Source organism: Ictidomys tridecemlineatus, chromosome 10 (genome assembly GCF_052094955.1).
Source record: "Ictidomys tridecemlineatus isolate mIctTri1 chromosome 10, mIctTri1.hap1, whole genome shotgun sequence".
Lineage (NCBI taxonomy): Eukaryota > Metazoa > Chordata > Mammalia > Rodentia > Sciuridae > Ictidomys > Ictidomys tridecemlineatus.
In genome coordinates this window covers 136,421,746-136,437,993 of record NC_135486.1, presented here as the reverse complement: position 1 = coordinate 136,437,993, position 16,248 = coordinate 136,421,746, and positions in this window count along the sequence as shown.

The window sequence follows — 16,248 nt, the reverse complement described above, 5'->3', positions numbered from 1 at the left end:
TGGCTCACTGCAGCCCCTCCCCACGGCCCCTCCCAGGCCCTAGGCCCTGCCCCCAGCGGCGGCCTGCGGGAGGGAGGGGAGGCAGCGCGCCCGCTGGGCCCGCCCAGGCACCGCGAAGAATCGATCCGACTGTAATTGGGGCTTGCAAGAGGTTTAATATTTAACTGGATTAAATATTTAAACAGGGCGGGCTGTCGAGGAGCGCAGCGGCCGGGAGACGGCGGACAGGTCCTGAGGCTGGTTCGGCCCTCACTAGGGGGACCCGCATGAGGCAGAACCCGGCTCCGATACGCAGTGGCGGCTGAGAGGCCCCGGGTGGCAATTCTGCGAAGGTCATCAGATCATCCAAGAGGGGATCTGTGCCCAGCAAAGAGCAGATGAGCCTCGGACCTCCCGTTTTTCCCTTCCTCCACATTGGCAATGTTTTGTCTTCGCCCAAACATTTGAGTAGCAGGAGCCTGTCCCTCAACCGCTTCTCCAGAGGGGGTGCAGGAGGGTGGCACAGCCAGTTGGGGACCAGACACCTGGGCCCTCCAGCCCCTTGGCGCCATGCCCCCACCCCCTCCACCAGTCGAGGCCCTGCCCTGCAGGATTTGGACCCTGCTTTGGGGATGTAGCCCTCTGTCCCATGGCCCAGGGCTTTTCCTGGCCTTCCCCTGGGCTCTGGCCAGGCTCTGCCCCCCTGGGTTCCCTGCCACAACTGCTGAGTGAGTTTCGCCTGGGCCAGAAAGCCTGCCATTGACCTTGCAGTGTCTTGTGTCCCACCACTGCTGTGACCATGGGGCTATGTGGTGTTTGCTCCTGGTCCCCCTAGGCTGCAGCTTCCTGCACAAAGCACCCCACGTGTCTGGCTGGCTGCTCTGGGGTCTGTGGAATGTCAGCTCAGTGTGGAGGAAGTGAGAAGGCAGCATCCTCCTGATGTCTTGCAGACCCCAGGAACTAGGAAAGAAAGCCCACACCCTGGCCAGCCCATGGCTGCATCTGAGGCCACCCTGGATCTGGAAGTCCTGGGCTGGACCCCAGAGCATGACCATGGTTGAAGGAGAAACAGAGCAGAGAGGGAGAAGCTGAGACACAGGGAACCTGACCTCAGGTGTGCCTTCTGCAGCAGGCAGCCCGTAGCATGCTGGTGGATGTGCAATACCTGGCTCAGGCTTTCTCTAGCCACTGGAGAGCAGGTCTGGGTGAGAGAGCACAGGGACCTCCTGGTTGTTGACCTGGGCAAGTGACTTTCCTCTCTGAGCCCCGATTTCCTTACCTGTAACATGGGTTAGTATTTATGTCTGTGCAGAGGGTGGTCGTGTGGCAAAGTGCTTAGCTGGGGCCTCGATATGGTTGCTCTGGTCATCCTCAAAGGGTTTCCGGGTAAGTGAGGGATAGACTGAGAGAAGCTGGGTAGAGCCAGGCAGGGTGGAGGCCTGGTGTTTGGGGGTCTTCTGTGACACCCCCGCCAGCTGCCTGGAGGCTCTGCACAGCTGGGAAAGGGCCTGACCCAGATTCCTAGATGCTGCTGGTCTCAGGCAGGAACTTGCTCACTTGCTTCTGTGTAAGATGAGGCCTGTTCCTTTTATGGAAGGTCTGTCCTCATTCTGGGCTCGACCTTCCCTGAAGAGCCCAGTGCTGGGGTCTTGCCCTGGGGCTGCCTAGAGGCTGCAAGAAAAGAGGCAACCAAAGACAGCTGGAATCGACTCAACTAGGGACAGGAAGATAGGAGGAAGGCCTGTGAGGGTGTTCCACAGGGCCAGGCCTTCCCTCCCCTGTCAGCTTACTGGGCAGCAATATGGCCAGGCCTGGGAATAGGTCTTGTCCCCAAAGGACCCTCACCCAGTCATTGCCCCAAATGGCAATGCTGAAGTAGCTGGTGGCTCCAGGATCATCCAGGAGACCTACTGAGGTTGGTGGGGAAAACAGAGGCAGGGATCCTGAGTTTGGGCCAGCATGGTGAGCAGGATCAGGCCCAGATGGCAACCTATGAGGCTGAATTGCCGTCTCCCATAGGATGGGGCTGGGCTGCATTTGCTCATCTGGTCTGGTTGCTGGCATGAATGAATGAAGGACGGTGGAGGGATGCAAGCATAGTAGGATGGGTGGGTGGAGGGAGGGATGGGAAGGTGGAGGGAAGGATGGATGATGGGTGGGTGGATCTCACCCACCCTGGCTGTAGGCTCCCCAGGGAACACCTAGCTGGTGGTGTTCTTAGACAACCAAGTAAGGGCTAGCAGGACCAACTTGCCAGGTTGAAAAATCCAAACCCAAATCTCCCGAGGAGCCTGCCTAGGGTCTGTATATCTGTATATCCAACTCCCCAGGGCTGCAGGGACAAGACAGGAAAGACTCCGGGCAGAGACTGTGAGCTGGGAGGTATGGGGTGGGAGGGTCGCTCCTCTCTGCTGCACCAGGCTGCCTCCTGCCAAGCTTGGCTCTCCCCCACGCCACTTGGTGATACACTCAGGTCTGAGAATGGAGAGGCCCATACAATACTGGTCTGTTGTTCAGACTTTCTTGGGTTTTTAAAGCAGAAATACAAAAACCAAGTTGCTGACCAGGCCTCTGAGGCCTCCCTGAGCAGCTCCCCAACCCAGCCTTGGCAGCAGCTGGCATCTTCTGAGCCATGCCATGTGGACATGGTGGATGATGGCCATATGGGCTGCAATTGGGGCCTTCCTGGAAGACTCTGGTCCCATGGGTGGACACTGTGATGCTCAGATTGCACCATGAGGGTTGGAGAGGAGCCAGGAGTTCCTAGCAATGGTTCAGCAGGAGCACCAGGAATGTGCTAGAAGATGCTGCCCCTGTGTCGTCCACACCCATGGTGGACATCTGGGTGCTGTGACCTCCAGTGCATGTGCCCATGCAGGCCCCACATGCCCACACCAAGCCCTCCCCGTCTTCCTCGCCCTGAACTGGGCCAGGTTGGCCTCATCCATTGGTGCAGTCATGGCTGGGCCCTGGAGCCCCCAGGCCAGCTTCCTGATAGAGTATCTGATCTCACAGCCCTGTTGGCCCAGAGAGAGGAGCGCTCTCAGGCTTGGCGCACCTGCCCTGCACAGACCCCCGCCCAGCCATGGGGGGAGCACACAAAGGGCACGATGAGACTGAGGGGATCTGCTTGGTGGGCACCCAGGGCCAAGGAGTGGGGGCACAGTGCCTGGCATGGCTCAGGTTCTGTTCTCAAGGACAGAAGGAAGCTACTGGAGTTCAGAGGATGGACATTTCCTCAGGGCTCCAGGGTCCACTCCAGTGAACTGTGTTGGATGGTATGGAGGTCGGGGTCACTGCAGCTGCCAGGATCCTTCAGGGCTTAGCTGCAGGTGCCAGACCCAGGGCAGGGGACCCTAGGCCCCTGTATCCACCTGCCTGGAGAAAGCAGATCAGAGGCCCCTCTGCCACTACAGAGGTACGTTTGGACACCATCCCTGAACCCCAGACCACTACAGAATGTCCCCAGCCAGCCAAGGGGCCCCAAGTGAGGCTGGAACCAGGACCTGGACTGCATGAGGAGCAGGAAGGCTACAGCAAACCTCTCTGCCCCCAGCCCCTGCCCCCGGGCAGCTGAGCCCTCTCCGGGGAAAGGAGAGGTGGACCCCAGGCCCATAGCTTCTGTGCACATGGCTCACACACTGCTTGGGTGGGAGCAGACTCACTCCCCAGCCCTGAGACCAGGAGCACTACTCTACCCTGTGGGCACAACCACCCAGGCAGGGTCCCCTCCGCCTTCTCCAGCTTCCGGTGGCTCCAGGAGTGGGCTTCTGGCCACATGACTCCTGTCTGGGCCTCCGTCACCACACTCTGTCCCTGCCTGCTTGTGTCTGTATCCTCTTCTGTGTCTTATGAGGATGCTGTCATTGGATTTGGGACCTACTCAGATAATCCCCATGATGATCCAGGATGATCCCGTCTTAAGATCCTTAACTTAATTACATCTGCAAAGACTCCTTTCCCAATAAGGTCACATTCCTGGGTTCTTGGGGTCAGGTCATGCACGTGGCTGTCTGGGGCCACAGCTCAGCCCTGCTGGCATTCCCCGTGAGTCCATGAGAAGTCAGTCCCCAGATTGGGAGTTCTGGGGAGGACCAGAAGGCCTCCCCCTCAGGTGTCTGATGGAGGCTGAGTGACAGGGACCCCGAGCTATGTGCCCACCTGCAGTGAGCACCTGGGAGGTGGCTGGAGTTCCTCCTCAAGGCTATGATCTCATCACTGCTGAAGCCTCTTATAATTAACCCTCGGCAGCATCCTTTGATTTTCAGCAACCCTCGAGCCATGCCTATAGCAGGAAGCTGAGGTTCAGCCAGGCTCCCTCGGCTCACACCAGCAGACTGACCTGCTGGTGGCTGTTTTGGTGAACAAATTCCTCCTTTCTCTGGCCACTGAATGAACTCCTATTCAGTCTTCAACACCCATAAGATCTGTGCCCTTAAAATCTAACTTTTCACTGCAAGCAGTTATTCTTTCTCAGAGGTGAAGACCCTGGGGAAAATACCAGGGCAGAATGTGGCCTCTGTTCAGGGATCAAGACTAAGTGGAGGGTTGGCAGCACGGGCTTCAGAGGGAGGAGCTGCTGGTGACCACCAGGTGTTTGTGTGACTTGCTGTTGTGACTACAAGTGCCCAGACCAAGGCCAGCTTCTGCTGTGCTGTTCAGGCTACTGCTAAAGGGGGTCCTGGGCTGAGCTCTGAGCTGGGTCCTTCGGGGGGGCAGCCCACTGCACCCTAGAGAGAGGTGAAGGTGGCTGGGTAGCTGGGCTACTGGCCCTGGGTCCCAAGGAGCCATGGAGACTGGGCCTGGCATCTGCACTGGCCCTGCGCCTCCCCCACAAGACCTGGCCCCATCCATCTCCTCCTCCTTGGCTCCTCTGTGGACAGAGCCTGAGTGGCCTGGCGGGGGAGGTCTCCACGGAAACAGCCATGGCGACCAGCTCGTGGGCGGCTGTGCTGAGGACCTCATGACGTGGTCCAGAGTCAGCAGAACAGCCAGAGCAAGGCACCAGGGTGGGCCAGAGTGGACAGGGCCAGAGGGGGCGGGCAGAGTCTTCAAATGCAGCCTCTGGCTCCAGGCCTAGGGTCCTGCAAGGCAAGTGAAGACCCCATGTTAGTCTGGTGGTCCCAATACCCCAGGACGCTCTTGAGCACAGCTGCCCAGCAGAAAGGGCCCTTGGGGGGCTGCTCCACTGAACCTCTGTTGGCAGCATTTCCAGGCAGGGCTCCAGAGACACAGGCGTGTCCTCAACCTGGCCTGTACCTGTCCTCGACAGAGCCCAGGCCATACCCAAAACCAATCTCTCCAGATCTCAGGATCTGTAGGGTAGAGAAGTAGATTATCACACAGGAGGGGAGAAGCTGAGTGGTGGTGCATCAGGCAGGAGGGGAGAAGCTGAGTGGTGGGGCCTTATGTGGGAGGGCAGGTGGGTACAAATCAGATGCCCCTTGCTTGCCTTGGGCCAGGCGAGCCTGTAACAACACAGAAGATGCAGCATGGCAGCCCTAGCAGCCCCTGAGCCCAGACACTCAGCTCTACCCTATTCCTATCTATCAGTCATGCCAGGGAGTCATGCCCCCACCTCTGGCTCCCCAGCAATGCCCCAGTCCCAGGACGGGCAGCCTGATGTGGCTGAGGAGGCCCAAGCGTTATATAGGCCCAGCTTGCAGAAGGTGCTCTGGCCACCAGCCCCTCTAATCCTCCTGCAGGTCAGAGGCCCCTGAGGGCCTTGTGCTCAGGAGTGGACTTGGGGACATGTGGGGCTCCTTCCTGCCTCTACAGGAACCAGCAGGGGCAACCTAGGCCCAGGTCTCCACTGGCCCTTCAGAGCCTGTGGGGGAACCTCCTGGTGACTAGAAGCCTCTGCCCATCGAGTGATTCAGATAAACAAAAGGTGCCTCTGCCCCTTGGAGGAAGGCTGTCCAGTGCCTTGAGGGTGGGCAAGTCTGGCCTCTGAGGCGGAGGCAAGCCTGTTGGATAGGAGGGGAGAAGAAGGCACGACCAGACCTTTCCAGGGTGTAGTCAGGGCTGGGCCGGGCTCAGCTTGGGAAGTGGGAGGATCAGGGGACTTGGGCTTGTCGGGGTCCCAATAGGGACCCCAGGCAGTGGTGTGCTGGGGCGAGGCTCCTGAGATCCCCCACTCATTCCATAAACGTGACGTGTGCCTGTGTGCCAAGCCCTGTGCTGCTGGGGGCAGTGACACTGACAGGCTGACCCTGTTTTCCTGGGCTCACCAGCTAGGAAAGTTCCCAGGACCATGGACTCCTGGTCCTCCAGGATCTGGTACAAAGTGGGTGGTGCACAGAATCCAAGAGGCAACAAAGGAGGTGCCTACTAGGTGCAGAACAATGGACACTGAGTGCCCATCCTTTGCAGGACAGTCAGACTCCACAGGGAAGTACAGGCTGAGCCCAGTGATGGGGCACTTCCCCCAGCCATCCCTAGGGAGATGGAGTCTGAACTCCATGAGGGGAACAGCCTGGGGTGGGCTGGGGCCTGGTAACCCAGATGTCCCCACCTCCTTTTTCTGTAGGCTAGAGGTGTGTGCGTGGCCCCTGGCAGCCTGATCCCAGAGCATAGTGTTTAGTTCCCAGGCTGTGGCCTTGAAATGCAAATGTCATTGCTCTATTTCCAATAAATAGTTTGCATTTGGGCCTGGAGGAGCCTGCACCATTCCTGGGCTTCTGGGAGAGATGACCATGCCTACTGCCCCCCCCCCCCGAGACCCGGAGAGCCAGGCAGGGCATCTTCAGCTCTGCCCAGTCAGTGATAGCCCAGAAGTTGGCATGTGACCCCATCATGGGTTTTATAGATGAGCAGCTGAGGCTTACATCCCAGGGGCCCTGGGAGACCCCACAAAAGTCTGGTTCAGAACAGGTCAGTGCCCCATGAACTGCCCAAGCATCCCCCCACCCCCTGTCTCAGGAGTGGCCCCTATGGGGTCAGTGAGGGTTGTAGCTGCCCCTTAGAGGGTGTGGCCAGAAGCCAGAACTGAGGCCTGTTCCTCAAACTCAGACCCCTTCAGCCTGGCAGGGCACAGACAAATAGGCAGCAGTAAGGCTCTGGCCACCCTGGACACCAGGGCCAAGGTGGAAGACCCAGCCCCAGTCCTTCTGATTCTGCAGCCCCTCTGATTCTGTCCCAAACCCACTGGAGCCAAGGGTAGGGAGGTCACTGTAGTGCAGGGTGGGACAGGAGGAGCTGGGTTGGGCGAGGCCACCCAGCGCCCTGCTAGGTTACCTCCAGCCTCACCCCAACAAGCCAGCCTGTGTTTTCTGCTTACTCTCTGAAGTCCAGTCTGAATTGCCAAATATCATAAGCTCTGATCTTTCCATTTCTGACCTGGCTGCACAGAGGGGTTGCAGCTGCCAGTCATCCTGTATGCAGTAGGTGCTCAGTAAGATGCCACCTACGGCCTGGTGTGTGGGTGCAGCCCAGGAGGGAGCCCCTTGTCCCCTGCTGCCCATGTTCCGCTGAAGCCCCAGACCATCAGCCATTGCCCCCTTTTCTAGGAAGTTGTCTTGGGACTGGGGGAACCCATGCTGCTCTCTGCTGGGCATCTGGAGAGGCAGAGGGGAATCAGACCCTCAAACACTCTGCTGAGGATGCTGGCGGGACTCGTCTCTCACTAGCAGAAACTGCAAGTGTTCTGCACGGGGACAGAGGTCCCAGCAGGTGCCCAATCCAGCATAGGCTGGGTCACTCCAGCTCCCAGCCCCAATAGGGACTAATAGCCCTCATTTTCAAACTGCCCAGACCCCTGTCCAGGCTGCCAGGAGAGGGGCTTGTGGATGTTCCAAAGACCCTGGCTGAGGGCCGATGCCCAGGCTGACACTGTGCTTTGAGAGTAAGGAGAGACCTGCAGTCTGACCCCTTGGGGCCAAGGCATGGAGGGGTGCCTGGGCCTGGCAGCAGGGAGCCAAGATCCATCTGGACACCCCCAAGGTCATGGTTGCCTCTGCTTAGGGTCAGCAGATGACACCTGGGACGCCATAGGTGAGTCAGACCACCTCTCAGACAGTGGATATCACAGTGATAAACCAGCCGAGCCCCCTACTCTGGGGGTTTGGGGAACACATGTCCCCAGCTCAGAGACAGCGGCTGAGGCTTTGAGAACCTGCCAAAGCCAGGAGCTTGGGACCAGGGAGACACCAGGCCCAGCCTGTCCTCCTCACCATTCCAGATGGGCCCACGTGCTCCCAGGAGGATAGGGCCAGTGCCTTGCTTGGGGGAGGGGCATGGGGCCAGCCTGCTTTCAGGTGGGTGGCAGCAGAATCCCCCACAGAGTGAGTTGCAGGAAGGGAGTTCCAGGGCTGGGTGGGGTTCCGGGGGATCCCTGGCTGGGGACGGGGTTTCTGTAGAGGCCCTGGCAGTGCTGTTGGAGGCAGGTATCCTGATCTGCCCTGAGCTAGCCCCTTGCTGGGCTTTCTCTGTGGGCAGTAGAATTGAAGAACTCCTTCCTTGGGTCAGCTTGAGCCAGTGAGGCACTGCCCCAGGAGAGTGCACCTGGATGGCTCCTACCCTCCCTCCCCAAGCGGCTCAGGAAGACACGGGGCGCTCCTGTCTGCTCTGGCTCCTCTCACAGGCCACAGAAGAAGCCCAGGTGTCACTTCCTCCCTCCACTCAGCCCCTGGTGTTCCTGTCCCTGGCCTTGTCACCCTCTGCCCCCTACAGCTCAGGCCCCCTCCTGTCCTCTGGGGCCTTTCCTGTCACCTTCCCCCAAAGCCTCCCTACCCCTGGACACTGGCCCTGAGCAGGGTCACAAACCCCAGATGCTCTGCCACCCGATTCATTCCTGTCTCTCTAGAGGCAGGGACTTCCACTCGCTTTGTGTCCACGCATTCAGACTGGCTGGGCTGGGCTGGGTTCCCAGCCCTGAGGGTGCTGTGGGGGAGCAGAGAGGCCACAGGAGCCCTGGGCAGGTGATCCTGAGGTGGGAGAGGCAGCTCTCGCCAGCACCCCTGTGAGGGGTGAAACAAGAGGGGTGGCTGGGGCCTGGGCCTGGCTCAGGCGGAGCAGTGTGACCTCAGGAGCTCTCCATGACCAGGTGATGGTTGAGTCACCTCCTGGAGCCCAGGCAATGGAGTGCTCCCACCCCATGGGGACCGTATCACCCATCTTTGTGCGAGTGCTAGATCATTGCACAATTGGGGATACATGGTCCCTGGTCTCAACTAGGTTTCTGCTTCTCAGAAGGGCTGTCCAGCATCTGCTCAGGTCTAACAGATACCTTGCCTTGGATTAGCATAACCCTCTGTGCCTCAGTTTCTTCACCCAAGGATGGCAACAAGGTCACAGCTCCAGGGCCACTTAGAGGCCTTGGTGAGGCCAGAGTGCTCTGCATGAGGTGGAGTCCCATTTGCTCTTTTTCTCTGGTCCAGGGTCCCCACCCCAGGGGACAAAGACCCAGGCCTGGTGGGGTTGTGAGGGGAACTGGGGTGTCTTCCACCCACAGCTCACTCTAGCCTGACAAGCAGGAGCCCATGGGCAGGAGGTGCTGAGTGGAGGCAGGGATGGCTGCGTGGGCGCAGGGGCTCCGGCACAGGCAGGGGGTTGCCAGGCAACCGCCTCAGCATCCGCTGCGTCTCTGCACGTGGGGTGGATAAGCCCCGGGTTCCAATGCGTGTGCTTTGCACTTGAAGGTGCTGCTTTCATTCTGGACAGTGTGTGTGTGTGTTTCGGGGATGCTGCCCAGGTGCCTTTCCTTCATGGCAGCAAGGGTTGTGTCCAAGGCTGTATCCCCTGGGGAGAATGGAGCCTGCTGAAAACCCAAGCTCTGCTCTCAGGACAGGAGCCCAAGTTCTCCCAGCAACTTCCTGTGGCTCAGAGCTGGGAGCCACATGATGGGGGCCAAAGGGGGTCTTCCTGATGCACTAAAAATGTCACCAGGGGCTGCCTGTCCCTCTGCCTGGGCCAAAGTGAAGAGAGACCCATCCAGGGTCCAGCCCCTCCTGGAACATCTTGGGAAGAAACTGGGCCTCAGTGGGGGACTTCACACCCAGCAGGGACTCCCTACAGGGTGCTCTGAGCTCAGCTCTGCAGTGAGGGACCATGGTGTGTGCAAAGGGCACCTTGGGTGACTTGGTGGGTCCCCAACAGTTCTGGTGACCAAAGTGCCAGAGCCCTTCCAGGCTGGAGAACTGGGTGCTGTGGGCTCCAGGAGTGATGTCAAGCTGTAGGGGAGGCAGTGCCAGAGGCAAACTCATGCTGGACAGGCCTCACTGCCCTGGGGTTGCATCTGAGGCTTTGGAGAGGGGTCTCCTGCCAGCTGAGCATCCAGAGGACATAGTCCCTGCAGGCCCAGTTCCCACCTGTCCACCCTCTTGGAACAAAGCCCATGCCTGGCCAGGGACTGGTGTTCTGCACCTTCTGTGGTCCATCTCCTCCACAGCTCAGGTCAGGGAGAGCGTCCCCTGCACCTCCAGGCCTGCAATCCCTCCTGGGAAGTGTCCAGGGCTGGGTGGATGGCAAAGGCCCCTCATGTGGCTGGGGGTTTACTGTGACCCTGTGCTTCTCTGGACATAATGTGGTTCCACCCTTGGGCAGTGCCAAGCGTCCACCTCTTACTGTCTTGGGGACTCCCTCTTCCAAGTAGCTGTGGCACACCTTCCAACTGTGACCGTGCCTCACCTGTCCTGAGGGTGGTCTCTGGGTCCCTCAGTGATCTGAGCCTCAGCCATACACCTGGCCCCTGAACTCCACTTGCCCACACTCTCCTGCAACCCAGGGCTGGTCAGGCACCAGCTGGGGCTGCCCCATGTCCTGAGTGCTCAGTGGTCAGCCTGACCAGGATCCAGGTCCAGGCCACAGCAGCCCCGACCTCAGCCTGGAAGCTTCATGAATTGACGGGGGAAGTGGGGCACTGTGCAGGGCAGGAGGAGGCTTTCTGGGGAGCTGGCCTTGAAGGGGTCAGTGCATGAGAACCTCTTGCCCCTGGGGGACCCTGGCACCTCCTGCCACCTGCTGGGGAGCAACCAGACTAGTAATTCTCCAGAGCCTGATGACAGGTGATAATCTTCCCATCTAATTGTCAAAGCTCTCTCCTTTCAACTGCTCCTCACCCTCGACCCCCTCAGCCCCCTGTCCCTTCCTGCTGACAGGGAAGCCCCCAATCCCCTGTTGAATTTAAGTTTCACAGATCCAGTACACAATTCATTCTCAGGGCAGAGCCTAGAGCCAAGGCGCTCCCCAGCCAGCAAGGACTTGAACTTGAACTCAGCACTGGTTCAGGGGGGCTCTGCAAGCAACCCAAGGTTTCCTCCAGCCCCTGCCCAGCCTGAACCCCTATGGTGGGAGGGTCTCCTGGTGAGGGCAGCTGGGGTTAGGGAGGGATCAGGAGAGGACTGAGCTTATCACACTGAGTGCCCAGTGGTCAGGGCACTCTATAGGAACCTTCTCAACTGGGATGTTGGGGATTCGATGTCTTGCTAGCCAACCTCTCTCTTGATGGCCATTTCTTAGTGGCAGAGGGGACAGGCCAGCCCATCTCTCTCTCTGTGGGTCCTGCTGGCTCAGGGCAGCTGAGAACCCCACAGTGGCAGCCCAGGCCCTCCTTTAGGTGCACGGGTTTCTTAGAATAGTGGCCTGGAGGAAGGACTACAGAGTGTAAACCAGCCAGTGAACACGGCCTGGAGATGGGTGGGGCAGACTTGGAGTTGTGCTTGGCCAGAGAGAGCTGGGGTCTGCCTTTGCCCAGCATGGGGCATGTGGGTGAAACTCTAAGTGCCGCACATTGGCAGGTCAGCACCCCCAGCCCAGGGCCTGGGCCCAAGACCCCACCCAGCTACCTTCCTGCTGACAGGGAAGCCCCCAGCCCCTGTAGTCGGGGGCTGAGTGCCCACACTCCCCTAGCAGCCCCAGAATAAACCCTTGGGGTGGCCCTGGCTGCCACACAGACATCCTGAGGGATGGGGGCCCTCAGCCTCAGCCCGAGCCCTCCCTAGGCTTGCCTGCTCCCAACCCCAGCAGCCGTGTCCTTTCAGAACTGATGTCCCTGGCCATGGAGTCTCTCTACCTTCTGGAGGGTTCTGGGCTCACTGTGGTGACAGAAGGGGCTGAGGAGGGGGCTGGCCTGACAGCAGCCTCACTGAACCTTGGTTCTTCATATTGATCAGGGACAATTATCCCATGGTAAACTCCATTATGTATCCCACACACCATTAAGGAGTTTAAAAATAACAATTTGTCATGGATCCCGGGGCCAAAGTTCAGGGCAGGATGTGGGCACTTGGCTGAGAAGTGGCTGTAATGTAAAGGTGCACCTCAAGCAGAGGGTGGAATGATCCATGTGCAGGTAGGGACATTGATCTCCCCCAGGGAGCTTCCCCTCCTGGGCCTGGCCCCTGGGAGACACTGTCCACTCCAGGACCCAGGAGACCCAGCCCCTTCATGCCCTTTCTGACTCACACTGGCACTTGGGGCTGCTACACAGCTCTAGGGGGCAGGGCTCAGCTTCCTGGGGCCACTGCCCTAAATGGGAAGTAGGAGTCCAGGGGGACAAGGACAAGAATGTTGGTTCATGAGCAAGGAGCAGAGGGGTGAGTGAGGGTCTAAGGCAGGTCTGGGTGCCTGGGGAGCTGTTTATCCCCTGAGAGGAGCCCTGGCCTCAGGGACAGGCTGAGGGGTACAGGCAGGGGCCCGAGGGGAGACAGGTAGAGCACAAGCAAGCCCCAACTCAAGGGCCCCAGGGTAGCTGAGGATGTGCTGCAGGCAGGAGTGGAGCCAGTGGGAGCCCCTGACCTAGCTGGGCTGTGAGGGGCCTGGCTTGACCCTCAGCCCCCTCTCCCAAATGTCTAGTGATCCCCACCAAGATCAAGATGGGAGGCCATTATCATAGCAACAGGCCACGTTCCCAGATTGCCCCATGGCTATGGGTCTCCTACTCTAGCCAGGACTTAAGGTGGCTGGGGATAGGTAGCCTCTTCTCCCAGATTTGCTAAGGGGACACACAGGGTCAGTTCCAACCTGTACCCCTCCCCTATGGGTGCCATCACCCAGATTCAGACCTCATGTCTCTCCTGTCCCTCCTGACCCCATCCATCTCCATGGCCCCCTGACATGCCACACTGCTACCAGGCCCCAGCTGGTCAGTGGACACATTGAGTCTCATGCTGGGTCAGTGTCTGTGTTAGCCGTGAGCCAACTGGGGGCCCTGGGAGCTGGAGGGGGTAGGAAGGTCCCCCTTAGAGCCTGTAGAGGGAGCCAACCCACTGGCCCTGCCACACCTTGAGTTCAGACTTCTGGTCCCGGGGCAGCAGAGCAGGGGTGTCTGTTGTTTTGGCTCCGAGGGCTGCAGGTGCTTGGCTGGGATTATTCTGGGAAACCAGCCATGCCCGGTGGTTTTGTGGTGATCTTAAGGTGCTGCTAGGGCGGTATGAGAGGTGCATGAAGCCCCGTCCACCTGGCTGTGGGGTTGGCTGTGTTCTCTAAGAAAATGCTTCCAATAAGCTGGCACCAGCTGCCACTCCCGCCACTGCCCTGTTTCCCAGGAACTAAGTGGCACTCAGATGCCTCTGGCTGGGTTCTCTCTTGGTCTATGATGGTGAGTTAGGCAAGTTGACTGGTGAAGTGGCCCTCAGGAGACCAGGGCTCTGCAGCCTGGGCTGAGCTGGCAGCTCTTCCAGTCCCTGTGAACCCCAATGCCCACTCAGGGTTGAGTCCTTGCTGGCCACTGTCCATCCAGTCAGTGGTGGCCCCTCTGGGACTCTGGCAATGGTGCATACATCTGCCAGAGGACGTTGGCTTTGGGCATCTCTTGGTCAGGCCCAAGCTACGCTTCCAGAGGCCACTATGCTTCCAGAGGGAGGCAGAGGTGAGGGCAACCCCGGAGGCAATTAGGAGGGCCTGGGATCTCTGGGAGCTGAGCCCAGCTTCAGGAGGGGTCCCAGGGTGGGTCCTGGGCATGGAGGGAGGTGGACAGCCATGAAGTCACAAGGACCAGGGGAGGGGCTGGTGGGGACGTGCTGGTGATACAGGCAGCTCAGAGTCCAGCAGCAGCCCCTAGAAAACCACTCCTGTGCATCTGGAGCCATGGTGTTAGTCAGCACATGGCGCCTGCCCCCGAGTCGAGGCGAGCTCCCCAGAGCACCCTCTTTGCTCTCTCGTTCAGAAAAGCAAGATTTCCAATAATGCAGAGTGCATTAGCGCTGCAGGGAGGGGTCTGGTCCATCTCACTGGCGGCAGCAGTGTCTTTACAGGCCCTTTGTGTGGGCTGCGTGGTGGAAAGTCGATGCATCTACTTAGAGCATGCCCAGGGGGCTGCATGGGACAGGCACCCTTAATGGGGAGCCAGGAGGGCTGCCTGTTTTGCCCGCCTGCCTGGCTCTGCCTTGTCTTGCTGGGCCCTGCCTGAGTGGTGGGACCTTCCCTGCCCTGGATTGCTGCACGTCTGCTTTTAACCGCTATGTGCAAAGAGCCCTGGTTCCCAGGAAACTCCTGCCCTTCTGGTGGCCTGAGAAGCAGGGGTTTGGGCATGTAGAGATTGTGCCTTGATGACTGTGGGCCAGCGCTGCCAGGCCCTTCCACTGTAGCAGGCTAGGCACCCCGAGGATCGTTTGCAGCTGCTGTCTCTGGTGAGTGTGTTTAGGGTGCTATGGGACCTTCTACCTGAACCCGTCCTCACACCCACTGGGAGCTCATGGGCATGTTAGGTTCCTGGGCAGATGCTGTCTTCAGGCCTGGCCCTCCCCATTGCCAGGCAATGCCCACTCTCCTTCCTGGCATTGAGACCAGTCCTTGGGTGGAGTGGACACATCAGAGCTTGTTCTCTGTTGGGCAGCTGCTCCACTCCAGAAGGTGGGTGCAGCCATGGGCTCCCAGGAAGGGCTCTGCCCGGGCCAGTGCTAATGAGGCTGTAGGGATGGACTCTACAGCTGGGCTGGCCCTGGGGTTGGGCATCTCATCACAGTAGGGGTTCTGGGCAGGGGTGGGGGTGGGGGCAGAGTGCAGTGCACCACCAGGCTGAGGGGGGAGGGGAGGGGTGAGGGAAGGTTGAGGTTGGCTTTGAGGGAAGGAGGCCAGCAGGAGGGGATCTCCTTTAAGGAAGGTCACATCAGAGGAGGGGTCCTGAGGCCCAAAGCCCTGGCTGGGAGCAGGAGGTGGAGGGGGCCTGAGCAGCAGGCAGGCCGGGCGGGGTGCTGGTAGGCAGGGTGGGGTGGCTGTGACCTGCACTTCTCCTGCGGGCTCTTAGCCTCCTCCTGGAGAAGAGATGAACTCTGAGTGCCCCTGGGTCCATCAGCTAAGTGACTCCAGGCCACATCCACTGTTCCAGAGAGGACCTCTGGGGACCTGGTGTGTGCGTCCAGTCGACATTCTCCAAGTCTATTTTCGGCTGTCTGGACTAAGTGCTGGGTGGGGCACAGACCCTCCCATCTATTTTTGCACTCAGGTGAGGGGCACATGGGGCTAGCCAGACCAGGCCTGCGGTCCAGGGTCCTGACACCCCCCAGCTGCACTTGGTATGCTCTTGGTAGGCTGTAGGACCCCACAGTGTCCTGATCTCAGGGCGGCACTATGTCCTTCACTGGCCGCCTCCCAGCGGGACAGGGCTAGGGAGGACCAGTACCCTAGTGGCTCTCAGGGCCTGCCCTACAAATGACTCTCCCAGCCCTTATCTCGCTCCAGCACACCCCTAATCAGCTCTGTTGCCCAAGAATGCTCTGCAGAAGATGTTCCCAAGTCTCTTAGCATCACAGATTGCTGAGAGCTCCCAGCACTGCCCCTCCCCAAAGCTTCTTCCGGGACGGCCCAAGGTCTCAGGGGCCACTGCCACGGCTGGCTGAATCCGAGAACAGGGCCAGATTGTGTGGCCACCAGAGACCTGCTGGGAGGGGAAGTGGGCGGCTGGCTGAAGGAAGGTCAGTGTGGGTGGCAGACCCTGCAGCAGCTGGGGACCCGGTGTGGCCCCTCCAAGGTTGCTTCCAGGTCCTCATCCCCAGACCTCTCAGTATGCAGCTCAGGACTGAGCTTGGCTTCTATAAATGCTGCATGGGGCATGTTCTGTGTCCTGACCAGAGGCAGGAGACCCATCTTAGAAAGGTTGTGGAAAAGTCCTCCCTCCCAGCTGGACTGCCTGGGGCTGCAGAGGACACAGGGTCCAGGAACTCAGGATGGAGGAAGCTCCACAGAGACTATAGCCCAGGGCAGCAAGGACATCAGTGGTCAGCTCAAGGCTGGAGAGTCAGGGTGTGATTTGCAGTAGTCAGGGGCAGGATGTCTCTGTCCCAGATGGAACCTGAAATGTCACCATCCGCTATACCAGCCCAGCCTTCTGGG